Source organism: Cryptotermes secundus, unplaced genomic scaffold (genome assembly GCF_002891405.2).
Source record: "Cryptotermes secundus unplaced genomic scaffold, Csec_1.0 scaffold696, whole genome shotgun sequence".
Taxonomy (NCBI): domain Eukaryota; kingdom Metazoa; phylum Arthropoda; class Insecta; order Blattodea; family Kalotermitidae; genus Cryptotermes; species Cryptotermes secundus.
The window spans coordinates 910,750-928,828 of NW_019734322.1; the positions used below are offsets into that span (position 1 = coordinate 910,750).

The window sequence follows — 18,079 nt, forward strand, 5'->3', positions numbered from 1 at the left end:
AGAATTATCCTCCTGACTTGAACACATGTTACTGAATGGAGCAACGCAAATTGAGGAAACGACAACGCAGTTTCCTCAATTTGCACTGCTCCAATCAGTAACATGTTGTCAACTCAGGTTGATAACAATTCTCGGAAACTGCGGTTGCGTTGCGGTTGCCCGTTTCCTCGGTGTGCCCCCACCCTAAGACCAATGAAGGATGCCAATGAAGAGTGCCTTGGGAAACTGTACGCCATGTGTCTCCTCCCAAAATTGTCGTTTAGTCCCTTTTTGTCCCGACGTACCCTATTATCTCGTCTTCGTAATGCTACTTACATGTTGCCGCGTCCCACTGAACTCTGCTATCAGCGCGGTGAGGCCGATCTAAAGCAACGCCATGCATTCAGCTGATTTTGACAGCTAGGCCCAGATTTTGACACGATGTTGCGGTATAGTGTTCAGCATTCATGCTTCGTATTCGGAAGGTTGTAAGGTCGAATGTCGTCAATGAGGGCGGCAATATTTACTGAGATTCATGGTGGTTTTCTTCAGTTGCTCCAGTCGAATACTAAGACTATATCTTAAAATCGGTCGCCACCGCATTCTGCAACATCCTTTCAAATCCATCTCTTTCCATTATCCTAACATTATGCACTAAGTAACCCAAGTAGCGGATACAGCATTATTATAATACAAAACCTGGACTTCGTAACGACTCATGGGATGGCATGCATTCCAGTAGGGCTGAATGGAAGTTGAACAATTTATGTCCTGTAACGAATTTAACAAATGCATACATTGACACAAAGTAATTCTTGATGGTCCACGATAGCGTAGTCGGTATAGCGACTGGACGACGGTGAGGTCGGAGTTCGAGTCCCTTTAGGGTAAACATTTTCTCTTCTCCACGTCATCAAGACCGGATCAGGGTTCAACGCCACCTCCAATCCAATGCGTATCTGGGGCTCTGTCCTCGGGGGTAAAGCGGCCGNACGGGGTTGGCTTCACATCCTGTCTGGACCCAATGGCGTTGAAGGGTATATCTCCATGCATGAAATTGAACCCCTCATCCAGGTCATAAGCAGTTCCTTACCGACTGAGCTGTTTGGCTCACCGTCATAAGCAATCCATTGCTTTGTTTGTCTGTCAGTTGGCTAACCATATACTTAACTGTATGAGGTCATAGAGAANAGGTAAGTTATCAGCTTCATGTTCTTGCCATTTTACTTCCGAGAAAAGAATTTTCACGATTGTGTGGGACATGGGGTTGGCTTCAGGTCCTGTCTGGACCCACTGGCGTTGAAGGGTATATGTCCATGCATGAAATTGAACCCCTTATCCAGGCCACAAGCAGTTCCTTACCGACTGAGCTGTCCTGGCTCACCGTCATGAGTAATCAGTTGCTTACTTTGTTTGTCAGTTGGCTAACCATATACTTAACTGTATGAGGTCATAGAGAAAAGCTCCATGCATGGCGCGAATGACGCTCAAAACTTCCCCTCCAGCTCCCTGTGGCCTTTGTCAACATGCCCAAAGCTCTTGTCGCTGGCAGAGGTTATCACGTTATCAGTACCAGACGGCTGGAGGGAATTATAGGGAACTATGCTGAAAGGGGAACTGAAACAACTGGACATGTGGGGGAGGAGGGGAATCGATCCCCACCGAACGTCTTTTTGTGGGTTCGGTGTAGTCAGATTTTGGTCCATTACCCAGTTCATAATTAGCTAGCCCATTAGTTTGTCAGCAAGTTAGCTAGTAAAGTCATTGGCCATGAGATACTTTACAGGAGTACGTGATATCCTGAAGGATGCGGAGCGCCCGATGGGCTGGTCTCTCCTGGATTTTTCGTGGGCCTCAGGTTCTGAGAATTCTGCACAATTCCCGCCACGTCACCCATCGCATTTTCCTAGAATGGAGAAACGCGACTTTGCAGGTTGCTGTATATGTATTATGGAGTCATTTAGGGCTGTATTAGAGACGGGGTTTTGAAGTCAACACTTCCGCTCTAAATATCAGGGACGTGTTGAAAGAAGAATGTGAGGTTACCAAGTTAGACATTAGTTGATGTAGACGAGGAGACTAATATTTCTGTGGGCCTAATAATCATAATAGTCAGTGCATGTAATATTGTAGGACATGAGTTTCAAACAACGGTGGTTATTATGAGTTCTGCCTTCTGGAATATAACCTCGTATAGTCCGTTGAAAGTCAACCACAATTTCGGAGGAAAATGTTGCCTCCATCTTCAGGGTCGAAGATAGAACACATCACACATAATATTGCTTGCATATCCGGTTATTCTGGGACGTAATATGAACTATTACCGAAGTGAACGGAGAAGTTCATGGAGGTAGGCCTAGGCCCACTGGGGCTGTAGTGCCAAGGAAAAAAAAAGAACTAATGGAGGTATGTACATTCGAATGAGCAATGAGAGGATCATTATGAATCATGGATATGGAGAGAAAATGGAAAGTCATTTAAACGTGAGAAGTGCTGTAAGTCTGAAGAGGACTGAATTACATGTTTCAAGATAAAGGCTTGCTTGATGCTCGTAGACGATCTGGCGCATGCGCGAAACTCACACAGCAGGTTTCCCCGCGAATGTTAGGGACAAGTTCACACTAACGACACAACTCAGGACGTGTCAACGTAGTGATAACGACACGACAATTTTGTTACTAGTGCGTACCAGTTGGCAATGTATCCGATACAGACTAGACAATGCCAATCTGTGACAGGAGGATACGTTCAGTACCAGTTACAGTAAATGAATGAAGCTGTAAGTTGAAAAAGAGGAATTGAACAGTAGCGGAGACATCGCATGTTGTCTCCTTGAGACCCGGGAAATGGCCGGCTGTGAGCATGAAGATGTTGGGTTTTACTGACGCATAGTTGATTTCGTCATGAAATGTGAGTCTGAAAAACAAAAAAACACAGGATCAATATATCTACTCGTACTACCGTGTCATCTACGGAACTTCAGAGCGTCACGTTCCAGAAGAATTCAAACTTAAAATCAAATTTCTTCTATAAATTTTGGCGTAGGACCCCATAACATGGAAAGCAGTTGAGTAATTTCGAAGGAGAAACTTCTTTTTGAACCGAAAGTTCATTGCAATGTTCACAAGAGTCAACCACTGGTCCCTATTCTGAGCGATATTTATCTAGTCCACTTCTAGCTTAATTTTAATATCATCCTCAAATCTGAGTGCAGGTCTTCTAGTGATCTCCTCAGGCTTTCCAGTTTCGCGTTAATTTCTCTTCGCCCAAAGAGCTCATATCTTGAATGCGTCACTGACACTTGTTTCAATCAAAGGAAATATAGAAAATAGACGAAAAATAAGGAAACAAAGAGAGATTGAATACATAAATAAATACAAGTAAATGACATTTTGTTATAAAGAGTAAGTATTTTTGCGAAAACGCCGTTTCACTTCCCACATTTTCTGTCAGTATTATAAGGCACATGTAGGCTGCGCCATAGCTCAAGCAGTTAGTCGCTGGCTTCCCATCGCGGCGCCCCGGGTTCGATCCCGGGTATGGTTTGTGGTGGACAAAGTGGCGCTGGGGCAGGTTTTCTCCGAGTACTTCGGTTTCCCCTGCCAATCTTCATTCCACCATTTGCTCCACAATCACCCTCACCTATCATCTGGGGCTGGTACAATAGGCCAGAAGTGGCCGCAGTACAAGGGACTTAGTCCCACCCCACTAGCAATTAAAAATATTATAGAGCACATAATGCGTTTGATTATTGTTGTAAACTGTAGACCTCTATGACGAAAGTGCGGAAAGAAATAATATGGTCCTTAGTGTGGCATTATAATTGCATTAGTCGCTAGAAAGTCCATGGGAAAAATTTTCCATCATTTACGGAACCCGAACGTTTATTATGTACCGCGTTCACAAAAGCCAGCCCATCGCCCGTCTCTAGCTAGGTCGATCCAGTGCACACCTGTTGACCATGTTTCTTTGAGGTACTGTTTAGTATTCTGTACCCTTCCACGTTTAGGCCTTCCATGAGGTCTCTTACCTTCACGTTTTATAGCCGAAAATTTTAATGAATTTTTTATTTTCTCATGTGTGCTATAGCCTCGCCTATCTTGTCCTTGATCTGATCATCGAGAAGACGTTTCTTGAAGAGTAGGCCCTACGAATTACGGAGCTCCTGTCACTTCCTGTCTCTAAGGTTCAAATATTTTTCTCAGAACCCTGTTCCCGACCATTCTTGATTTCCCCCTTAATCTGAAAGATGAAGTTTCATACATATACAAAACAGCAATCGAAATTATAGTTTTATACTCTTACAGAGTGGCCCAGAAGCCAGTTAACCTAAAACATTCTCTCCTCTTAACGGGAATGTTCAGATTCAAACCTGTTCTTTCTGGTATGAGGCAGCTGCGTGCGTTGTGAGTTGTGCATTGAACACAAAGGATCTCATCTGGAACAATTTTTGTAAACTCAGCGCGTAATAAATACATTTGTAATATATTTTCTCTCTCGCTCTATCTATGGCTCTACAGCCCTTTGTTGGACCTCGGCCGCCTTTTCAGTTTCTAAATCCCGTACNACGTTTTATAGTCGAAAATTTTAATGAATTTTTTATTTCATCATGTGTGCTATAGCCTCGCCTATCCTATCGCAAGACCTCTACCTACACATAGAACAACATAAACACAGAATAAAACACAGACATTCATGCCTCGAGTGGGATTGGAACCCACAATCCCAGTGTTCGAGCCGGTGGAGACGGTTTAAACCTTAGACCGCGCGGCTACTGTGATCGGCCTAACATATTTTAGTGTACCTTTTACTAACTCGCAGATTTCAAGTGTTCGTTGCGGAGAACATATTACCTAGATGTGTTCACTGCCATTTTTCATGTAAGTATCATTGGCCACGACGTTTCCTTATTACCGACACAGAAGGATTATAACAGATTATGGCTAAACTTACTGTTCCATTTGGAGAGCAGCTCTGACTGGCCACCTGATTAGCTTGCGCGTAGTGTGGTCAGCGCCTGATGGGACTATTAATGAAATTAGCGGTAGAGCACGATTTGCGTTTTGATGGCGACAAACATGAATGATTAATCTGCGGACTCAGAGCTATTCACAATAAGCCTACATAATCTGAAGTTACTTTTCCTGCCGATTTGAATTAACCTTAATGTTCTTTTATGTCTGATATAAATCTATTATTGCAGATGTGAAACTATTTTTCCACCCAGACGGCAATTATGTAATTCTGCGAAACTGAAGCGATTCTGTTAGTTGGGTTAGTTAGTTACAGAGGGTGGGTTTCCCCATGCACCGCGACAAGTTTGATCTATTGTGCTTCCCTCTATGATATTCTACCAGTCTCTTTACCCTACCGATAAATGGTGCGTACCATCAGTCCCGCCGAGCAACCGAGTTCGGCCACTTCCTTAGCGGTGTCTGTAATGCTTCCCCCATCTATCAGAGGCCTTAGAGAATATTGCTGGGCGGGAAACGTCCTAGAATTTGGCTCAGTGATCCCCTTTGGGGATGAGGTTCTTTTACGCGCCGTAAAGTTACGACACGGGACACACAGCTTAAAGTCCCTCCCGGAGGACTTGTTCCCTGAATTTTTCCGCCCTTAAAAATTCGACGACCTCCGCCGGGTATTTGAACCCGCATACCACGAGTCATGAGGTGGGAACGTTACCTCTAGACTACGGAGGCCGCTAAGCGATTCTGTTGCTGAACAGTTACTTGAAACTGGGAGGGACTACGAGCCGAATTGTGGTGGAACTCTAATCCTTTCTTTCAGCGACCAGCATGAACGAAATCTTTTCCTTCGAAAGTTATTTACAGTATTTTAATAGGGATCAGAAGAAATTTGCCAATGATCTTGCGCGCCTAGGTTGTTTATGTGACGACATGTTAGCACCGCTGACTACAGACTGTATCGTTAAATGATTGGTTGAACATCAAATGAAAAGCGTGAGGAAGGGAACAGTCTTGGCCACATTTAAACTACCATCCTGCCACTATTTTGGTGGGGAGGTTGAAGAGGACCACGAAAAGCTCAGAACAGTTGGAGTCGCGGCCGAAATTCGAGCTGCGCAGCTCTCCAGTACACGTCAGAAGTGTTACTGATTGAATCGACTCGCTCGGCGATCTTCGATACAGCACTGATATTGTTGTCCTTCAGTTGCAGATACTCATCTATCATTTTAGACAAAAAAAAACTCTTTATTTACGAGTTACTGAATTGGAAGGGGAGGAACTTACCTTGAGCGTAATGTTGGGTACCTAATTAAGTACTACTCCAAGAAGATGAAAGCGGGAATAGACGTATAGTTCAACATATTATTAACCTCTGCATTAGTTGGAAATGAGGTGTCAGCTTCACGATCCTACTGCTTTACCCCCGTGGAAATAACCCCAAATATCCATTGGATAGGAGGCTGGGTGAGCCTCGGAACCGGTCTTGATGTCGTGGAGAGGAAAGAAATCTTGTCCCTACCAAGAATCGAACTCGCATCCTTCGGCCGTCCAGCCTGTAGCCAGTCACTATACCGACTGCGCTAGTCATCAGTGCTGTTTCAAAGCTATTCACAAGGCATAGCTTTTATTGCGGTAGATACACGCTTACACCAAAAATTGTGGCTCTCAATTAATTGTCTGTAGCTCGTATTATGTACCTTTTTCTTAATTTGATGACCAGTTTTCGAGGAAATGAAGCTCAGCTTGAGCTCCATGTAAATAAGTATTTGCATAAGACTGGCAAAACTACCCTTTTTGAGCCATAGCCTTTCTTACATGATTCTTGACCTCTGAGCAAAATCAGGCAAAAAGTTTCCCGCCCAAGTAGTTTCCAATGCCTCCGGTAGATGGGGAAGTTATCGGGTACCAATGCCAGTAGAGGGCCGACCTCGCTGGCAGAAAAAGGGAGATAGCGGGCACCAGTATCGGTAGGGTATGGCGACAGTAGAAATTAAAGGGGGATGTACAACAGACTATTAGTCGCCGTGCATGGGGAAACCCACCCCCCTCTATACTGAATAACTGAATACATGATTCTTCCAGATTTATGTTGCATTGGACCATTTGGTTTTCACTTCTTTGGATTTCGCAGCAGTAGTTTTTACAAGGAAAGATTGTCAGCCTTACCTCTAGCCCCCAACTTGGAGGACCATGTCTATGTATTTATTTCCCCCAGTGACAGTGTGACCCAGATATACCCACAGACATCGGGGTTCCGGCGTGTGTGTGTGTGTGTTTTTTTGGGGGGCGGGTTCTAAGGTCTGCGTCCTGCGTCCTGCGTCCTGCTCGCAGTTCGTCCGAACTTACAGACTATCGGCACAGGCCGAACGTACTGATATGTCTAATGCAGGTGTGACCGTGGTCCCCGAACCGTTAGTATTGGTAGGAGTTACCTTCTGCTGCGTGCTGTAGATAGTGTTACAATTCGTGACGGTCAGTCAAACGTTCGGGGATAACTTATCAAAGGGAATCGAAACTTGGATTATTTATGGACTACAGCAATAAGGACGTGTATACAAGAAATTAGGCGATTGAAATGCTGGTGGGCGAATACTGTGTGTGTGCTCTGGAGTAGAGAGATTTTGTGAAAAAGAAAATTTAACTTCCTCCATCAAAATTTTGAACGAAACTGAGGAAAGTTAAATATTTATACTAAATATGCAAATCGTGGATTTTTTTTTGTATTCGAATCCTTTTAACACGTTCATATAAGCTTTTGATCTGAACACTTTTTCATTTTATTTTATTTTATTTCCCTAACACATTTTAATTTTCTGTTTCTTTCATAATATTGCCATTGCGAAAAAAGCCAATGTAGGTGTTCAGATAAAAGTGTTCATGTGTGTTGGTGACGAGCACATTCGCGAACCACGTTCACGACTGTTCTTGGGCATTAAAACTCAGTGGCCTGTAGTCCGCAAGCGAACTATACCGACCCAGCGACCACCACTTGTTGGCGAAGTTAGTTGCCAACTTTTGCTGATAGAGGGTGTCTCATGGTCAGCACAACGAACCTCCACGGCCGTTAATTTCGGTTTTCTAGACCGGAGTTATCACGAGGCTGAGCGGACTCCATTCCAGACCAATTTCTTCTAATAAAAAATCTGGTAGCGCCCGGAATCGAAACCGGACCTCTGGATCTGTAGCCAGGAACTCTGACCACTAGACCACAGAGGCGGTAATCTTCTTACATACGTTCAATTTTTAAATCTTATGTAAAGAATGCATGAATATCGGTTGGTCATCAGAACAAAACAATTGATACCGTGGTCACGATTTCTGTATGACAATGGCAGCTGATTCACTAGGCCAATAGTGTTCCGTGAGAATAACAAATGAAAATCGTGGGATGCACAGAGGGCGGTGTGCCTGACCGGATATGTTAGCTTATTAAGAGCCAACGGCGCCATATTGCTTACCTGAGGAATATTAAAATCACCGGAAACAATGAATTATGCGTTCATTCAGAAGTAAGGGAGGTCTATGTGACGAGCGATGCATTTTGGATTTAAATCGGATTTTAAGCCAGGATCATGTCTGAATGTTTGAAGGGTACCTGTGTATGAATTGAAACCTCCTGTGTACAACCACGAAGCAAAGGACACGTAAACGTGAGGCTCACGTTAAAGCACAAAATGCGTATTCACTCTACCCTGTTTCTTTCCATTTCACATCTCACCCTATTGGATAATAAATAACATGTGCAATTGATACAGCGTCATAATACCTACTCAGTAGTCATGCATACCACTGACAACCATGAGATCGAAGCTCTAGAAAAATCTGAAGACACGATAAGTAAACGCCACGAAGGCCACTATATGTATATTATTATGTAAGCCTAGATTTTAATTTTATGTGGAAGAAATGAGTCAAGAAGACGTATTCTGTGTTAGGTAACCTACAGAGACTTTGTACCTTGATGATGTCTTGATGCATTGCTATGTTGACATGTGCTGAAAAATCACGAATAGGTTTAACTGCTGAAAAGTGGCAAACGTGAAGGACTAGTGTTGTGTCGTTGTGTGGCAGTGATTAGTCGTGAGTTGTGTGTTAAAGTGTCCTATAAATCCGATTACCAATCCAAACCCCGTCTGCAGTCTCGAAGTTACCTGATTACATTAATGCAAGCAGCCATTAAAACACATATGGAGATAAGTTCCTGTTAATGGATAAAGCTGGACCATAGGACTGATCGTGGTTTATGTATGTATTTGACAGTGGTTTGTTAGCTTGGGTTGCGTTAGTTTACATAGTGTTGAATGAGAAACTGTCACGATTTTGACTCCTCAGAATTAATTCCGATAATATGAACGCTTTGACCGCCTCTGTGGTCTAGTGGTCAGAGTTCTTGGCCACAGATCCAGAGATCCTGTGTTCGATTCCCGGTGCTACCAGATTTTCTGAGAAGTAGTGGGCCTGGAACGGGGTGCACTCAGCCTCATGAGGATAATTGAGGAGCTACTTGAATGGAAAAGTGGCGGCTCCGGTCTAGAAAACCGATATCAACGGCCGTGGGGATTCGTTGCGCTGACCACGCTCTCTATCCGCTAAAGTTGGCACTAACTTCGCCTACAAGCCGTGGTCTCTCAGACGGTATAGTTCGCTTGCGGACTAAGACCACGGAGTTTAGTTTAATATGAACTCTAAGCATTTTGGTATGAAACTTTGTATGGCCTGTGCCTACACAGGAAAACGCCACACAAGAGACGTGAACACACATCCATACCCTGAGACGGATATGAACCCGCGATACCCTGGTAGAGCAGGCCAGTATATTACACGAGCTGAAACCCCTGGCGGGCCGACAGGTAGATTATAATCATTCATAATTATGAATGATTACTTGATGCGAATCTGGGAGGAACCAATGATGGCCTGTTGTATTGTACTATCTTGGTAGGTTGTCCGGACGTGAAAATGTAAGGCAAGGCAAAATTCCCCTGTGCTCAATTAGTTAGGCACCACGCCGTGAAGACGTATGGGAGAGCGGAGATATAGCTCCACCATTCCTGACCTTGGCACTAGATGGAGGTGAGTTGTTAGCTTCACACTCCGGCCCCTTTACTTCCGGACAAGGATTCCACGGTACCCATTGGCTGGGTGGGCCCGAGAGACGGTCTTGACCATGAGGAGGAGAGAGGAGTCTCTTTCCCCTGCCGGGAGTTGAACTCCGGGCGTTCAGTCCGTAGCCCGTCGCTATACCGACTGAGCTACTAGAGGGATGAACACATTATGAAAAACGTAAAGAAAACCAGTATTCGTATAATAGGCTTTAGTCCTTATGAAAGCAAGCAATGAACAAAAAAAAACACATTGATGCACTGCCTTCTGATTAGTGGACGGCAATTTGTTGCATCACATACCTCGATTTTAGAGAATGCGAAAGTTGATCTCTAAGTTCACGAAAATTCGTCATTTGGGCCTACCCAGTCCTTATTGTCTCACCTGAATCATGTGAAATTCTTTGTATTATTACCCACCCGTCTATGGTCCCTCTTACATATCCTTCTGGATTTAATTGGCCACACAATATTGGGAGTTGGCGAAGAGTACAAATTGTGAAGTACCTCATTATGTCGTGGCTTTCTTCCTCCACTTAATTGCTCGCTAGCCCATTTATGAGTGAAGATTTTACAAAATCAGTCTGTTTGCCCATAAATAACAACACCCAAACTAATGTACTGATATAGATAAAACTTGTTATGACAGACTCAACAAACTTTTGTCAGTCTATTCTGATTTCGTTTTAATCGCAATTTAATTTTCATGAAAGACTTAAGGTCTTAAATAAATTTACGTAATAGTCCTCTGAAAGATATTGAGATAAATCTGCAACTTATTCTTTTAACTTCTGTTGTTGAAGTGTTACAATGTGGCAGTTTCATTGATTGAGGTCAATTTTAAAACTTAGCTTGTTTGCATACATTATTTGGAATATCTACGCAATTATTTGCCTTGCAGAAAAATATGCAGAATAAAATCTGATATCTGTACAATTCGCATGCCATTCATTTTTTCAATTCGCTTAGTGGGGAGTGGAGTCCAGCTGGGTCCATTCGGCACGGCGGCCACTGATTGGCCTATTGTACCTGCCCCGGGTGATTATGATGATGGAGAATTTGGTGGAATGAAGATTGGCATGGTAAACCGAAGTACTCGGAGAAAACCCGCCCAGGCGCCACTTTGTCCACCTCAAATCCCTCTTGACCAGAACCGGGATCGAACCCGGGCCGCCGCGGTGGGAAGCCGGCAACTAACCGCTTGAGCTATGGCGCGGCCCTTCGCATGCCATGCTTTTACAGTATTTGCACACGACTCCTGATTTTGAGACATTTAATGTATAATAAAACTGCAAAATATACCCCATCGAAATAGCCGTCGAAGCTACTACGATTGTTACAATTAATATGTTGCTGGACATTATCCATCATCTTGTCTGTTCTAAAAACACCGTCTAGTTTCTATTAAAAAACACAACGTTTCGGGAACTGGAATCTGTCCCCGTCTTCAGGTAAAACCTACTCAGGTGGGTCCAATAGACAGAGCTAGCCCCTATCTCCGGACAACTATGCCAGTTTCAGAAGGGATTCATAAAACAAGCACAACATAATCCATCTGTGAGAGCTATGTTGTGGATTATGTTGTGCTTGTTTTATGAATCCCTTCTGAAACTGGCATAGTTGTCCGGAGAAAGGGGCTAGCTCTGTCTATAGGACCCACCTGAGTAGGTTTTACCTGAAGACGGGGACAGATTCCAGTTCCCGAAACGTTGTGTTTTTTAATAGAAACTAGACGGTGTTTTTAGAACAGACAAGATGATGGATAATGTCCAGCAACATATTAATTGTAACAATTTACCATCATCACAAACTTTTAGATCTTATCTACTACGATTGCTTTGCTATGTAGCGGATACCCTTATGATTTATAGCGTACTGCATGTAGGGGCCGCCTATACAGTAGACCGACGACATGGCTTTACGTGAAGCGTATAGTCATCCCCAAGGGTACATTTGCCCGTCCTTGTTAAACATAAGTCATATAGACACTATATCCTGAAAGCAGGCACCAGGATGTCCAGAGGTAAACTAACAGTTTGCTACAAATCTGAAGTAATTAAGTAATTCATACACTTCCAGCAAAAGAACACTCTCATATTACCACAGACTTTGCACAGTTAACTGTTTAAACAAGAGGGCTTCCCATCCCTCTTGTTCCGCGGATACTGGACGCACATTCCCCAAGGATAAACAGGCCACGGGGTGAAGTTGACCACCTCCGTCTCTCGCCAAGGCTAAGAAAGTGTGGAGCCATATCTCTATTCTACCATATCCGCTCGTGGCTTGGTGCTTAGTTAAGCACCGGGGCAAGAATACCTTTTAAGAGTAAAAACACAAAGAGAGGAGAATATAAAAAAGCCCATATTTTTGTCAACTCGTTACTTACAGTGTTCTGAGAATCATCACCGAGTCCTTTTTGATGATCTGAATGACATGTTTACCATGTAACAACAAGTTTAAACAAATACACGCAACTTAATGTATCTGTGGCTTTTTTTTTTTCCGGCGATACTCAACGCTAATTAGTACCAGCATATTTTTTTTTTCATAAAATATAAAATTAGACTAAAATTAGACCTTTTACTAGAAAAACGCATCTATGTTTACTCAAAACTCTAAAAAGTATGGCAACTTTTATTGTGGTGAGGTTTGTATAGTTTTCTCACCTGCCCAGTTTCTAATACTATGGGTCATGTTTTGAGGAGTATTATAAAATTTGAAGAGTGCTTCCTCTGAGCTATAACGCCATGTGATACGGTGAATAAGTCAGTCTATGTTTCGGAAGAACATATCGCCTCCATTGTCAGGGCTGAAGAATAAGTCAAGCGAGAATCTAGCTGTATTCGCTGTCTGCTTCATGCTAGTTTCATGCTTGGCGTACTCGTCGACTCTGAAGACGGAGGCGATATGTTCGTCCGAAAAGTCGATTGACTTGTTGCGGACTGCACGCCCTTGTTCTGTGGAAGATATAACTGTTCTTAGTTACTACTGTGAGGATCTCAAATCCAACATGTTTTGAAATTTGAGTTCAGCTCCATGTAACTAGGTGATTCATGAAACCGATGTGGCTCAAAGTGAAATTCAAGAGCACAGTTTGAGGGTACTCTGGGAACTGCTAAGGAGAATATCTGGCCCTAGGAAAGACGAAATTAACATGGGACTAGAGAAAGTTACATAACGAGGGGTCTCACATTTCCTGTACTTTTCGTTAGTGATTAAAAAGGCCGCGCCATAGCTCAAGCGGTTAATCGCTGGCTTCCCACCGCGGCGTCCCGGATTCTATCCCGGGTCTGCTCAAGTGGGATTTGTGGTGGACAAAGTGTCGCTGGGGCAGGTTTTCTCCGAGTACTTCGGTTTCCCCTGCCAATCTTCATTCCACCAATTGCTCCACAATCACCCTCACCTATCATCTGGGGCTGGTACAATAGGCCAGAAGTGGCCGCAGTACAAGGGACTTAGTCCCACCCCACTAGCAATAAAAAGAAGTGGTTAAAAGAAGATGGATGCAATGATCGGGACATATATCTAACTTTACAGAACTATTAGGCTTATTTTGGACTCTGTCCATCGTCTGGTATATAGAAGAAAAAAATCCATAACGTTTCGGAGACTGGATCTGTCTCCGTCCTCAGGTGGACGGAGACAGATGTCAACGGAGACAGATCCAGTCTCCGAAACGTTATGGATTTTTTTCTTCTATATACCAGACGATGGACAGAGTCCAAAATAAGCCTAATAGTTCTGCACAGCATACACCATCGTCAGAATTCTTTCAAGTCTCTTTGTATCTAACTTGCATGAAGGGAAAAAAGAAATGCATACAAACGCTTTTTTGGAAAACCCCAAGAAGTTATTACCTTATTTTTATACTTTGGGGATCTAAGAGGGAATGGAGAACAAATGGTCTTTGAGAGATAATTCCTGAATGTATGAACTGGATTGAATTGGTTCAGGGTAGGGACGAATTGCGGATTTTGTGACAAAGCTGGTGAACATTCGGACTGCTTAAAGGTTGGGACTCCCATGGCCAGCTCAGTAGCTTTGAACGGATACGGGAAGAGTCTGTTCCATGTAGTTGCCAATTCAGTAAAAATTAACCGAATCATCGACTATATTAACGAAGCGCATAAACACGATAATCATTTAATTTCCTGCGTTCTCAAGTCTTGGAACTGGATTAACAAACTGCAAACAGTTGGTTGATCAGAGTAATAACCCTGTCACATGACTTCACAGCTGACTGCCTCCATGTGACGTCACAACACTCTGAATGGAATTACACACGCAGTTAGAAGTGGGACTGTGAAGAATACTCTCTCTGAGATGTGACCCCATGCTGTTTGATAGATATGTAACAACGTTTCGGAGGAACCTGCTGCCTCCATCTTCATGGCATGAGTCTCTTCTGCAATTCACAGTCTTTCGGGAGAGTAAGAATCATTTTAATCCTGAAGATGGAGGCAGCCGGTTATGTCCAAACTACACGGTATCACATTTCAGAATACCGTAATCTTTACTTTTACTGCAGTGGGAATCTCAGATTTCACAAATTGGAAAACGTATTCCTAACTGGAGTATTTCCGAATGCGTTCATGTGTTTTTGTATACTCCATTGACACTGTACCTTGCACAGTAAAAAACACCTAACAGAATTCCAGCCATCATCAACTTCTTCAGTTTTAGACACGCCTCGTTTTAAATAAAAAAAAAGTTGATGTATATCCAATTTGTGACCGAAATCACACGTCAGAAATTTATGCTTCATGTTAACACAGCACTGCGAGTAATATTTTCTTCTTACTTACTTATTTGAGCCGACTTCTTTTACGCATTTTCCTATACAGGATTGAAGTATTTGGGGTATGTTTATGGGCAGTTGGGCTTAATTTTTTCCCATTTTTAACGGGAACATTTCCTCTGTAACTTGTTAAATGAAGCACATGACAGGACATAATTATATGAACAGAAAACGATAAATATTCAAGTACACAATTTTCCCATTAAATTCTTGTCTTGTCCTTGTAACGGTTTAGTTGAACAGTTTTCGTTTTTTACTGATAACGTTTAATTTCTTTCTCACTTCGTAAGCATATTTTCTGAACGGGATAAGTTCCCTGATAAATTGAAATTTCTGTTTATTTCAATTTCCTTTTTAGATATGTTTTATTGCTGTTTCTTAATAGATACTTTTCGAACTTCCATTTAATGGTCTCCATACTGAAATACTGTCACTTTTCTTTTTCTACGGTACGAAATTAAAATAACGATTGATATTCTGTTTGCCCTCTTCACAGTTCGGGTCGGCCCGGATGTTACGTAGCAACGGCGGCGGAAGCCACGTCATCATCATCTTGCAGGTAAGTCTTAAATGCTCGTGCATTTTGTTTTATTCTAGAGGATTAGGCATGAGCTGCAACAGCATACCAGGGAATTTCTACCAATGCCACAGATCCCCCAAAAAGTTAAGAGGGTATTACTACGAAGAAGTACGAATATGGCGACTGAAATCTGGTATGTCTGCTTGCAGGACAATGTACGACTTCGTACATGAAATCTGACATTTGCAGTATATACTGCATTGAACCCTGTGAAGATGTTTTATCCTTGCCTGTAACTTCTGGACTATTTAGTAAGAGATCCAAAAATATCAATTCTTATATTACTGAACCATCTCAGGGATAGATAAGGTAAATTTGTCCCTGTGCTTAACTAATTAAGCAGTACGCCATGAAGGCGTATGGGGGAGTGGATGTATAGATACAAATTTTCTTGACCTCTACACTAGTTGGAGATCAGTGGTCAGCTTCACGCCCCGGCCGATTTACCCCCGGGGAAGGAACCCCCGGTACCTATTGGATAGGAGGTTCGGTGCACCCCAGAGTCGGTCTGGGCCCTACCGGAACTCGAACTCCGACTCCTCGGTCGTCCAGCCCGTAGTCAGTCGCTATACCGACTGAGCTATCCCGGCTCTTAATAAAGTTTTATGAATATTAAAAATAAGGAGATGATCCTTGTATCTAATCACCAATTAATAAAGGCTCACAGCGCTTGGAGTTAATCCCAGTGTGTTCTAGACTTCGCTACTAGATGGAACTGAGGAGCTTCGTCACTTTATCCATGTTAGGCCCCCCATACACACACAGTTTGGCCTTCCGATCGACCTTACAGGCAAAACTTTCACAGTTTACTCCCTCCCTTTCCTTCCCCATACACGCGCAGATAAACCGGCAGGCTTCATGCCACAATCACGGTCATCCAGCCTATAATGTTGAGTCACGTGCTACGGCCCTGCAGGCAGAACTGACGGACTGACGGGTTTCCCACAGGCCAACAGGCCAAACGATTGGCCGGCCGGCCGCATCACACACGTCAGTTTTGCCTTTCAGTCTTCAACTGTGCAGGCCGAACTGGAGGCCAAACTGTGTGTATGTATGGGGGCCCTTAGACAATGGATGGGCTCCAGGGCCGGTCTGGACGTGCAGTTTCGGCGTATCGGCGAGGTGAACGAAAGCGTAATAATTTGGGCGCGTTTGATGCGTTGTGTTTGATTATATGAGAACCCACATACTCGCTATGAAAGTCAGTTTGGTAGAAACGTGTTTGTTTTGTATAACGAAAAATACTTAGCGACGCACGCGCTAGTTACGCTCTGAATTCGCACAGAAACGCATGTGTAGGTCTTCAAGTAGTGTAGGCTATTCTGTGATTTTATCCAAAATGTGGAATATGTAGCAAATTTTAATAACATTCTTTTATATCGCATTCCATGAAAATCCTCTAAGCGATTCTCGAGTTGTACGCGGACAGAAGGAGGGCGAAGCTGATAGGCGCACTTATGAAAATTTTATTGTGAAGACGTCACAATTCCATGCTCCGGCCGAGAATTGAAACCTGGTCCGCAAACCTTACACACTCACTTCACGTCTGATACATCGAAGTCCATGGAGAACGATTTTGATCTACTTCTCTTCTTTTTTCGTTTCCTTGTTCACATTATTATCCTCGTCCGTATTCATTCTCTTTGTCTCCTTATTATCCGCCTTCTCGCTCTCCACCTTCCTGTGGAAGAAACAAACGCAATGAGGAACTACAGCAAGATTAAGTCCCTTGTACTGCGGCCACTTCTGGCCTATTGTATCAGCCCCAGATGATAGATGAGGGTGATTGTGGAGCAATTGGTGGAATGAAGATTGGCAGGGGAAACCGAAGTACTCGGAGAAAACCTGCCCCAGCGCCACTTTGTCCACCACAAATTCCACTTGACAAGACCCGGGATCGAACCCGGCCCGCCGCGGTTGGAACCCAGGGACTAACCGCTTGAGCTATGGCGCGGCCGAAGCCGGTCCTGTTAGATGCAGTCTGGTCGAGTACATGAATCCACTACCATGGTAACATGCGAGTACCTGTGGATGCATTCAGCAGCGAGTTTGAAACCCGTAAATGAAATTATTTGCCAGCAATTAGAACGCAGTCACCTGTACCTGATGGAGATCAAGTTGACTGCAACAAGGGACTAAATGTCCTGTCGTATATTTCATTCTTTAAAGAAACGCGGTGTGGGAAGGTCTATTCGGATGTTCCATCTCCGAAAGTATTCGAAAATGAAATATAATAGTGGATGTCTACACCGTAATTGATCATGTGAATTTGATTTTGGTTACGTCGGCCGCTTAGAATTTTCAGTCGAAGTTTTAGGGTTTCCAAGAAAGTCTATCGTACAAAAATATTATGGGTTAATACAGCCTTCATCAAGATAAACTTTTATTTTAAACACTTTTAAATATGTAAGTTTTGAGGTTTTCACGGCGATGACTATGAAGAAAGTCGTCTTCTGGGTTTAGGCGCCNTTAAATATGGTTTGCCTTTAACTGATATCTTCTTGTGTAACACGACAGACTGATGCCGGCAAAGCTCCCATCCCCTTTCCCGGGTTGGAAGTATTACGTATAGAAATTTGGTATAACTCCGTGAAAGAGGGTCGGCTGCTCGCAAGGCCTCTGCGTACACACAACACCAACGGGGGGGGGG

General features: G+C 43.3%; 1 protein-coding gene across 13 annotated transcripts in view; it reads left to right on the forward strand.

Moving 5' to 3' along the window:
- The window catches only part of LOC111868649 (EGF and laminin G domain-containing protein), a 143,374-nt gene that overhangs the window by 17,343 nt on the left and 107,952 nt on the right, over positions 1 to 18,079 (forward strand). For all 13 annotated transcript variants that reach the window (XM_023859504.2, XM_023859498.2, XM_023859500.2 and 10 more), the window contains exon 2: positions 15,346 to 15,408. The gene's annotated coding sequence lies outside the window, so the exon portion shown is untranslated. The remainder of the gene's footprint in view (positions 1 to 15,345; positions 15,409 to 18,079) is intronic.